The sequence below is a fragment of the Ochlerotatus camptorhynchus genome, unplaced genomic scaffold (assembly GCF_037179485.1).
Source record: "Ochlerotatus camptorhynchus isolate MF236.1 unplaced genomic scaffold, CSIRO-AGI_Acam_v1.1 ptg000122l, whole genome shotgun sequence".
NCBI classification, from domain to species: domain Eukaryota; kingdom Metazoa; phylum Arthropoda; class Insecta; order Diptera; family Culicidae; genus Ochlerotatus; species Ochlerotatus camptorhynchus.
The window spans coordinates 2,270,559-2,281,765 of NW_027040612.1; positions in this window are offsets into that span (position 1 = coordinate 2,270,559).

Consider the following 11,207-nt stretch of genomic DNA (forward strand, 5'->3'; position numbering starts at 1 on the left):
TTTCAAATTTCAAGCTGTAAAAATGTTTCTAGGGTGAAGATGTACACAACAAAAAAGACCGTTATTGAGCTATGCGCGGTCTTAAGTACGCCACTCTGTTTTATATAAAGATTAAAATTGTATTTGAGAGCACATGAGCACATATAGTGATTATTTTTTTTTCTATGTTGTATATGGTAAACGCTTCTATAGTTTCAGTACGTTATAAGCGTTTCTCACGCACCCAAAAGTTTCGCATTCCTCGATAAAATCCACTTTCAAGTTCCATAAAGTTCATATAAAGTTCCAACAGAACTTTATGGCTGCTTTAGAAGCTAAAGAAAGTACGCAAGGAACGTCAGACTCCAAAAAGTACCGAGGCACACTCTTAGCAACTTGACGTTCAAAAATATTCCAAGAAGCAGCTCTAAGCACTTCTTATGAACTTCATGCAAGGCCGCAAACATGGCCGCAACAAAGTTCTGAACAAGTTCCCTGTGGAACTTCTTAGCAACTTTAAAGATTCTAAAATGTTCTAAACGTCAAAGCCCACATGAAATAATCCGCACAAATATTTATTTGTAATAGTATTTCATGTACGTATGAAAGGATCAGTGGCTCAAATAAATCATATTTTTCATATCGATGCAATGCATCATTATTAAAGCCAAATATTAAAAAAAGAACATTTCTTAGATTCGAGTCTACGTATTCTACCACTACGTCACATTTGTGTTGAGATACCATGCGAGAAAACACATATTTGTGTTCAAGTCAGTCACTGAAGCACTGAACACTCCAACAGTAGTCGGGACAACAGCTCACTTTAATGTATTTCAGATGGCGTAGCGGTTTGTGCTGGAGTTCTCACTCAGAGGATTGGGTTCTATTCGTCAAACAGCCTCTAATACTAATGCTAATGAATCTTTAACACAATCATAAATGCACTAGCATTAGAAACAACTTTCATAAAAGTGCAGGAGGACAGAAAACAATATCTTAACTTATTTTCTAAAAGTGCCATTCAAATTCCGCAAGAAGCTGTTAAGAATGCTATTCAATTATGGTACTGGATCTTTCAAGTTATTATAACGACTTAAAAATGAGGCTGATTAAAATGCTATTGCTATACCTCCTTCAACCAAGCCACTTAAGCCTTAAATAGTCTTTTATCAGAAATTTTGGTTACTTGGGTTGGGATTTTTGTTTTTTGGGGACATAATATCACCGTGACCATTACTTTGACCTAACGTGATGTATCCCCTTTTTAGTTTATACCATGCCGTAGTGGTAAGCCGCTTTTTATGTGAGTAACCACCACTACTGTTGTTGGTAATTATCAAAATCAGGTACTATATTCTTGCAATGTATTACCTGCCTGGGAGAAGTGGCCCAGATTTCCCAGGGTTCCATAAGACCCTTATCAAGGCATCTGCACCTTTTATGGAATAGTGTAACACAGTCACACAGAAAATGTTCAGAGCTTTCACTCTCTAAGTTACAGAAACTGCATTTGTCCTCAGGAAGTTTTCCAATAATTTTAAGGTGATATTTACTAGGACAATGTCCTGTTATCAAACCAGATTATATACGAAAATCATGTTTTGAAACGCTTAGGACTGTTGTGTGTGGAATGCGTTTGGCATTATAAAGCGTTTTGATTGCCAGGCATTTAAGGAATTGTTCCAGTGGTGCTGTACCTTTGTTTTTACTCAGCTTTTGAGCTCCATTTTGCGAGAATAAGAAGATATTCCAAAGAATCGTTTGGATTCAATGAATTGCATGGATGACCCTATTTTTTGCCAACTGATCAGCTTCTTCATTTCCTTCTTTTATGATCAGCAACCCAATATAGGTTGACCTTATTCTGATAGGACAATTGCTGCAATAACTAAGTACATTCCCACACCAGTTTCGAAGTACAAGTTATTGATTTTAAAGCATTTAGCGCTGCTTGACTATTTGAACAATTACATATAAAGTCTGGTCCACTTTGTTTATTCTATAGCAGCGCCTCTAGTGGTCGGATTTGGAATGTTTTGACCGTGATTTGTTTTTAAAATACACGAAAGTTTCGCCTTGATACGTGCAGTATTAAAAAGATATTGTAATAGATGGAAGAAATCCCAACGTGGTCAATTCGAAATATCGCGAAAAAGGTGAAAATTGTCGTTTCTACCGTGGGAGATGCTCTCAAGCGGTTTCGTGATCGCAAAAGTGTGCCGCGGAAGGTTCAAAGCAAACGTCGTGCTGGAGCTTTGGATCGGTAGCTGAACTGGATGTTGTTGAGGTCGATCAAGAGAAACCCAAGACTCTCGCATCAGGATGTAACCAAACATTCTCGACCGGGTTCTGATGAAGCACATGGACGACGAAACCTATAGATGCATTTCAGGCAGGTTCCCGGACAAAAGTTTTATCTGGCCACAGCACGGGGTGATGTCCCCAGCAAATTCAAGTTTGTTTTCGCCGATAAGTTCGCCCGGAAATTGATGACCTGGCAATGAATTTGCAGCTGTGGGCTCAAAACCAATCTTTTCATCACCAACAAAACGAAGGACACGAAGCTGAACAAACAAGAGTGCCTGGAGAAATGTATACTACCTTTCATTAAGGCTCACAAAGGTTTAGTAAAGTTCTGGCCAGACTTGGTAAGGTGTAACTACAGCGGGGATGTGCTACAGTGGTATCGCGACAATATGGTGGATTTTGTCGAAAAGTTTATCAATCCATCCTACTACCCGAGATTCCGCCTAATCGAAAAGTATTGGGCAATTATCAAGCGGAAGTTGAAGAAAATTGGAAAGACGATTCAGGACGCTGGAAAAATGGATCGATGTTGAAAAAAAAAAAGTATTGCGTATTTATTTGAAACTCTTTTAAAATACTCAGACGAACATTAATGTCCCCTGCAAAGAGACTCGTTAACCGTTTTTTGAATATTTTATTGCATCCAATTGATTAATTGACTGAGTAGAGCATCCATGGCTTTAGAGGGGGTGCTGCGCATTGCTCCAGTTATGGAAATGGTAGCAAGCCTTTGTAGCTTGTTAAGTTTGAATTGAGCTGTTGGTTTGTATGGTTTTTGGCCACCATATTAGTGATACATATTCCAGAAACAATTCAAGCTGAACAGTAGGCACAGAAGCTGATTATTAATTGTTTTAAGTTGTACAAAGCTGATTAACACCAGGCTGAATATAAAGTTGATTAGTAGTGCATAAAGCGAATTGGTTCAAGATTGAACAATCAAGTGGGAGCAGGAGTAACTGGCCCAGGGATAGAAATATCGGTTACTATGGGCAGATGGCCAACTGTGTTCCAAGCTGAAATCCAAGCAATTTTAGAGTGTTCCGTTATATGTTTGCGTAGAAACTATAAGAGTTCGTCATGTCCGACAGTCAAGCTGCTCTAAATGCTTTAAAGTCGGTGACATGTACATCAAAACTTGTCTGGGAGTGTGTTCAATCACTTCAAAAATTGTCTTGTCATAATCAAGTCAACTTATATTGGGTTCCTGGTCATTGCGGGATTGAGGGAAATGAAAGAGCTGATGCACTAGCAAGACTCGGATCTTCTCATAAGTTCATCGGGCCAGAGCCCTTTTGTGGCTTATCGGGTGCATCTCTTAGAATGGAGCTAAAAGCGTGGGAATCTTCAAAAGTGGAGGAAAACTGGAAGAACACTTCCATTGCTAGGCAGTCGAAGCGATTTATTAATCCCAATATTTCTGTGACCCACAAAATCCTGGAACTTTCTAAGAAAGATCTTAGTATATATGCAGGTCTTATAACAGGTCATTGTCCGAGTCGTTATCACTTGAAGCTGATTGGAAAACTTCAAGATGATGTATGTCACTTCTGTGGCATAGAAAAGGAAGACTCGGAACATTTGCTATGCCACTGTCCGGTAATTTTCAATAAAAGGCGTAAGTTCTTCGACAAGGGGCTGATAGAAACCTTTGACATTTGAAGAACAACTCCCAGTACGGCTGTGCACTTTATTCGAAGTATAATGCCGTGCTGGGATACTGCTATTAGTCAAACGTTGGCGATCACTCCTAATAATAGTGATACGGCATCTTGATATAGCTAAAAAAAAAAAATGGGGAATATATCACAATAGATCAGAAAAATGGTCGCAGTGATGAAAAGCGAATTGTATCCCCATAATTCAACCTCAATAAGTTAGCTAAGCTAAAAACTGAACAAAACTTATTTAGCCGACACTAAAATCAGCAATGCGCTCGAAAAAATGTGAAAGCCTGATAGAAGAATAGGAATCCATTGCACAACATTGTTAAATGTCGTCGCGTTGTATTTCCGGCATTTTAGTTCTTCTAAATTCACAGCATATCTTTCTAATCCCTTCTGCTTACCTAGCTTGCCTAGCAGTAGAGACAAGGAAGAGGAGCTGTTCAGGAATAACTCCAAGTAGAAGTGAACTGTGACTACGTCGGAAGTATTAACATTGCATTCCTGTGTTTTGACTGTTCACAACTTTATACTATACTATACACACCGCACTGAATGTTCAGACCAAATTCTAAAAATATAATTCAATTATGGAAATAAATCGCTCAGTTGTGTCCACTTTAGGTTTACTGCACTTGAAATTGAGAGGAATGTTTTACTGTTACCATTTGTTGTTTAGAATTATGCATTGCTGTATAATACTCTTCCGGTTATTATTATTCAACTTAAATTTTACGTGCTTCAAGTTAATAATCAGACACATATGCTCAAGTTGTTCAGTAGGTATGGTTGACGCCTGTACATCAGCGACTGCCGGTTCGAATCCCGAAATGCTAAGGCAGTTTTAGACTTATAATAACAATATAAAAATTTAATTCCAATTAGTCAGCATCAAGGTAAAGCAGTCCCAAACAAAATATATGGTATAAGACGGTCTTCCATGATTTATATTAAAATAAAACTAGAAGGCTGAACAAGGGTTGAAAAAGACTGTTATTTAATGCCTTAAACAGCTTAAAATTTATATTACTATTAAACTTTCCGCTGATTCGATGTTTAAAAGCTGAACAAAGGTTAACGTGGTCAATGTACAACAACTAATAAAACTATGGCTGAATTAAAATCGTTGAAAGAACAATGGTTGAGTATCAAATTGTTACCTGGCTAGGAGCATTTCCAGCCCAAAACGCTAAAAAAAGTTAGTTTTGTCTCGACCCCCTCAGATTTAGATAAAACATTGCTCACATGTTCGCTGCTACCAATGGTTGCATTTTTCATCTAAATATATTTTTTCTCAAAAGAAACTTTTGAAAAAAGGCATATTCAAAAAATGGATTATATTTCTTATAAAAAAAAATCATAACATGAAAATGATTAATAAGATCACCTAGATAGAAACGGGTAAGTGTAACAGCCACCATATCTGATAATGAATTGTTTGTTATTATTTTACAATCATGGAAAATACATTTTGTTGCTGGACATTGCCACTAACATTTAAAGTTGAAAATTCATAATTATTATTTTTTAAATTCGCTTCAACTAAAGAACGGCTGGACTTAGGAAACAAGCTTAGAATTGCAAATTTATCAATGAATATGCGTAAAATCCAAAATTTTTTTTTTACTCAGAGATATGCAATTTTGTTAAACTTTGAAATTCAATGTAAGTTTGAAAAATTATAGAATTTGTTGCAACAAGTTACAAGCTAACATTTTTCACCAAATTGTAGAGCATTACTCCAGCTTTCATTTTAAATAAATATTATAAATGTTCTTAGAAAATCATGTTTTATGTTTTTACTTTTATTTACTGAGTTTTTTCATTTAATATTTTTTTCTCAGATAATATTCAATTACCTACAACTTTTGTCCAGATGTTATTTTGATCACCCAACAAACAATTCTGAGTCACAATTAAGCATACATATTGAATAAATGCTTTATAACAGTGTACAATGCTGAATAAAACAAGTTGTCAAATTGTGTGCTGAAAAAACCTCATTGAGATCGATAGGAGCGCCTTTATTCCGCTGTTTGCTCTGATTGGATTAATATACTTATTAAAAGCTATACAAACGATGACTGTCTTCCTGATTCAACACCAAAAGTGTGATCTAATAACATTCTGAATAAGTGTAATTTGCACATACATTGACGCTTTAATTCGACTGTTTTCAACTGATTTAATAACATGCTTTATTATACGTCTAATAATTGCTTTCTAGCTCCACTATTAGATTCCATTGCATTGCTTAACAATATTGCTGAATAAAGGTGAATACAGTCAGCATAATAGCTCTTATACCACTATGCGTCCATCTTTTAATTGCATGCTTTGTAAATGTTTTACAAACGGCGTATTTATTCATTATTCCACAACACTGTTTCAGGCTAACAACAAAACGAAATTGGTAGCATAGTGGTTACCGATTCCACTTGCCAAGTAGAAGGTCGCGAGTTCAATCACAACCTCAACCCTTTTTTTTATTTATTTTCTACGCCTAATTTATTTAAATCGTAAACATAGATCGTATCACTAACGACAATCAATTCATCAATCTATCGAAAAGAATAGCCTAGTATCCTTTTCATCGAAATGAGAGAGATGGAGAGGTAACATTGGTCTCATGTAAAACAACTATGAATGAATTAATCATTCTCACATCTCCTTGAATTAGCTAAAGTTACAGCTGGGAGTACTGATAGGAACTCAGATTCAAGCTTTTATTGCTTATTATAGCTCAGATAGCAAAGCAAGTGGCTGGTGATCGGAAGGTCATGGTTCGAATCCCATCTAACGGCATGTGTGTATGTATGTATGTAATAATTTTTCTAGTATCTGTGTGGTGGGTGCGTGCTTCGACATAATTAAAGATACAACAATCACTAAACGAGACCAACCCTGCTCTGTGTCGTTCTTATTTTCGGATTAATTATCCCATAGTTGAGTAATCGTTTAATAAATGTATAATAGTGTAAAATAAACATTATTTCACATGATAATCAAGCGTCTATATACACCTTTATACCATCGCTGTTTAAGGAAGTAATGATGTCTAATAAACGCTGAATAATCAAAAATTTGATCGAATAAAAGCTCTGTTTACAACTCTTGTAAGTCGAATAAAAGCATCTCGACATTCCTTATTCAACACCAAATATTTCGATGATGTGGTTGAATAAATTCTCCAGATTTGTGTGAACAAAGCCTGAAGAGAGGTTATTATTAAAATAGTACAAGTATTATTGAGCATGCAGTTGAATAAAATCGTCAAGAAGTCGTTTCTTCAATAAGCAATTGTTTGTTGGGCAGATCAATCATTTTCATGTTATGATTTTTTGAAAAAATCAAATCTTTTTTTTTGAATTCGCCTTTTTTTTTAAAGTAACTCTGGAGGAAAAAAAAATCATATTTAAATTAAAAATGCAAGCATTGGTGCAGCGAACGTATGTCCAACCGGTTTGAGTTTTGAGCTGGAAATGCTATAGGTAATTCTAGGCTAAACTATGGCCGACATTAGGTCGGTTCTTGCTTTTGAAATCTCCATAAGCAACTATAGGAACTAAAAGCTTGTGACGTACCTCAACTATAGGAGCGTTTACCCTTTTCTTCCCATTTATTGTGTGGCAAGTACAATCGTAATCTATGCCCAGGGAAGCCAAGAAATTTTCCAACCCGAAAAATTCCTTGACCGAACTGGGAATCCACCTCCAGCATGGTCTTACTTTATAGCTGCACCTTTACTGACTGAGCTAAGGGAGGCCTCCAAACTGAACGACTAAATTGACGATTGGTCGATCGTTTGAAGTGAAATCAAAGAGACTTGATTTGCGAGGGGTGGAATTAAAGTCAGTTAAACTGGTTACAGTGTGTATGAGGAAGTCACACGAACATCGCAAATGTTTTTAATAGGTTGGCCAGGATCGACGTACACGTTGAATAGCAGATTGGATTGACGCAAACACAAATCGAAACGGAAAAAGAGTGGTGTGCTAAGATGAAAATTACTTTCCTCAATGTGCTCTTTAAATGAGAAGCTTTTGAATTTGCTCCCGGTGGCGAATAAAACAACCGGGACTCAAACCACGGACTCTGGGATCCAAAGGCACGTACCTAGTCCAGTGATGATTGCTGGAACAACGCGATAAAATCAAAATAAGAAGCATGCATTATTTGACTCATCGCATCAACGGGTTCAATCAAGCCAAAAAGTTTCACAAAGAGGTACAAAATGTGGTTTCATCAGTTTTTTGCACTTTGAACTTTGAAGAGGCCATCCGAATAGCCGTGCTCAGTTTAAAAGAGGAAGGTCAAAGCAAAGAGGATTAGAGCGCATGGTATTGAAAACAGAGTGAAATTGGAATTTTACTTATATCTTTGTCTGTTCAGAGGAGGATCCATCCTGTTTGGTCGACAACTAGCCAGATTGTCATAAGGCAGTCAGCAATAACACGATTTTATGGAACAGAAAAACTTTACCATGTATAACTTTTCTGTGGCATCGTGAGCTTAAGGCCAAGCTAACACGTCACATATTTTCCACCATTTCGGTAATACTGCCAAATCTAAACGTGTGGCATGATTTTTGTGCAAGAACTATTGAACATACAATACAAGGACAACTTTTCTAGAATATTATCTCTCTCATATCGATGCTGCTTATATTATTGTTGGCAGTGTCCTTCAGTCCGTCGATGACCTCCGATCTGCCATCTATATGATCTCTGATACGCCTGTAGGTATACACGGAGCACTTGGCCACAGCGTTCAAACATTGGTTGGCTACGTGAAACAACGGAATGTTTTCTGCGGATGGAACCACTCTAATGTTAATGCTGCATTTTACGCACGACATATCTCAATCTTGTTCAATGATTATACCCGCAATTTATAAGCTGCTCCTTTGTGAACATCACATACAAATTGTGTAATCCTGTGCGGAGAGAAAATGACTTCCCTAAGCCGATAATAGCTTCACGGGTAATTTAAGTCCCTAGCGAGAGAATCATGCCTCCGATGAGACCATTTTCTGTAAACCACCTTGGCAATATAGTTTTGCATAAGCGCAACGAACATTCAAATGACCTTGCCCGTCGCTAGCGTGCATACCGGATCGAGACCAATTTATTTCACTTTTGCTATAACGAAGAATTGGTGCTCATTTTATGGCAAAAGCATACGACCACTAATACCCACTTGCTGTGCTGCGATGCGGTGGCAGAACGCTGTTGCGGCAAAGCACTACGGCAATAAGTGGCAACCTGATGCGCTTTTCCGAAGAAAAATTCCCCTCCTCCTCATTTACTCGCTTCTTTCGGTTTGGTTTAACCAGCCGAGTGCTAGGTATCTAACATCTTAGCAATGCGTCTCCGTCGATGGCACGTTTGCCGCATTGGTTGTAGGAAGACTACCGGAACGTTCACATCCGTCAGAGGTCATATCGATGAGCCGGGCGTAACCGATATGGAAATAGCATAATGACAAACTAAAATATTGATTTTATTCTCAATTGAACACTGGATTATGCGGTTCATGATTGCTCTTTGCTTTCCACAAACATACGGTTTGGTCTGTCGCCTCAGCAGGTCTTATTGAATTCTTAACGATGAGGGATATTTGAGCAAGTGCATCGTTCGAAATGGTATACGTATTAGAACGCTTTTCAAGCATACAAAGTCTCCGGATGATTATCAATGTTGAAAATAAAAGACTACAAGCTTGAACATTCTCTAGTGCATTAGCATTTGCTACAGGATGTTGAACCGTCCGCCTGAGCTATAGCACTTAACGCCAGCTCATGGAAAAGTCTTCGCTGTCACGTGTCCAGCCTGAAACAAAGCAGTAGAGCAACAATGGCCCCCTCAAGTTGTCGGTTTTGTAGGGATACCGAATATCACCTTCAAGCTAGAAACAATAACCACCCGGACACGGGGTACTCATATTCGAAATACGGACGATGAAGCTGCTGCTAACCCAACTTTAATGTAGACCATGTTGTGTGAGGAATAATTTCCCCAGAGCACATGCTGGCAGTATCCTTAATGGTGGCACAAAGGATAAAAGCATAATGAAACGGTAAACATGATACCGTTACAGGCTTACCCACTCGCTCACAGACTGACTGTCTGCAAACGGTTCTGGTGATCCGTCTGGCTCTCCAGCAAAGTTTAGTTTGAGAGAGGTGATTCTTAAGGATTAGGAAAGCACACACGCGTTCATGGACATGGTCGTCGTTTAGGAGATTTCGGTGAAGACTTGAAATGGAAGGATTATGAACTTTATTGTTATTTTATTCCAGGCTATAATTTACTGGAATGACATCCACTGTTTCAGTTAATGTACACATTGTGTGAAGATACAACGACGTGTGGAGGATTCGTGATGATTGGACTTTATAAGTAATTCTTAGCAGCGTCGGGCGTGTAGTGGTAAGCGTGATTGCCTCTCACCCCACAAGGCCTGAGTTCAATCCCAGTCGGCACCGTAGGGGTTTTCTGAGGCATGAAATCTCTCTGATCACGCCTTAAAGCCGTTGGTCCCCGGTCCATGCCATGGTCCTGCTCCTTCCTGGCGTCTGTAGCATTGGTACACTCAGTTCGGAAATCAAGATCGACGGAAAATAAACCAAAGAAATTGATTAATCGATCAAATATTTTGAGTGATTACAGAACAAGTCAGCTCATTAAAATTCAGAATAAGTTACGGACGAAAATCGTTTATTCACGTTAATAAATTTAACCCATCCTGTCTGTTAATAAATTACGCAAGAGCTCTCATGAATCCTATAAAAAGGGATGCTTTTGACATAATTTAAAGCCTAATAAACTCGGTCACAACTCTTACAAACCACCCCTTACTCCTCAAATTCTAAATTTTTTGTACACGGTTCCGACAAGCCAAAGCAGTGAGCTCAAAGTGTTTCTATTTCGAAACATTTCCACTAAATTAACTCCATTGGCAACTAATCCATAGGCGTATGGAGTATCAAAATTAATCTTCAGAATTTAGAAAAAAATGGTATGTTCAAGAATCCTGGAAAAATGCTTTGTTTTGATGTCCAATATCTCGACATGGTTTCATAGTCTGAGAATAGTACCATGAATGTTTTTAGGAGAAGTTGGGGAGAAATTAAAAAAAAAACCAAAGGGAATTCCGCGGAGTATTAAAAAAAACTTTGAAGATAATTTAAAGTGCATTCGATGAATGATTAAAAAAAAATGCCGATTTCAAAGGAATTCTTACACGCAAACC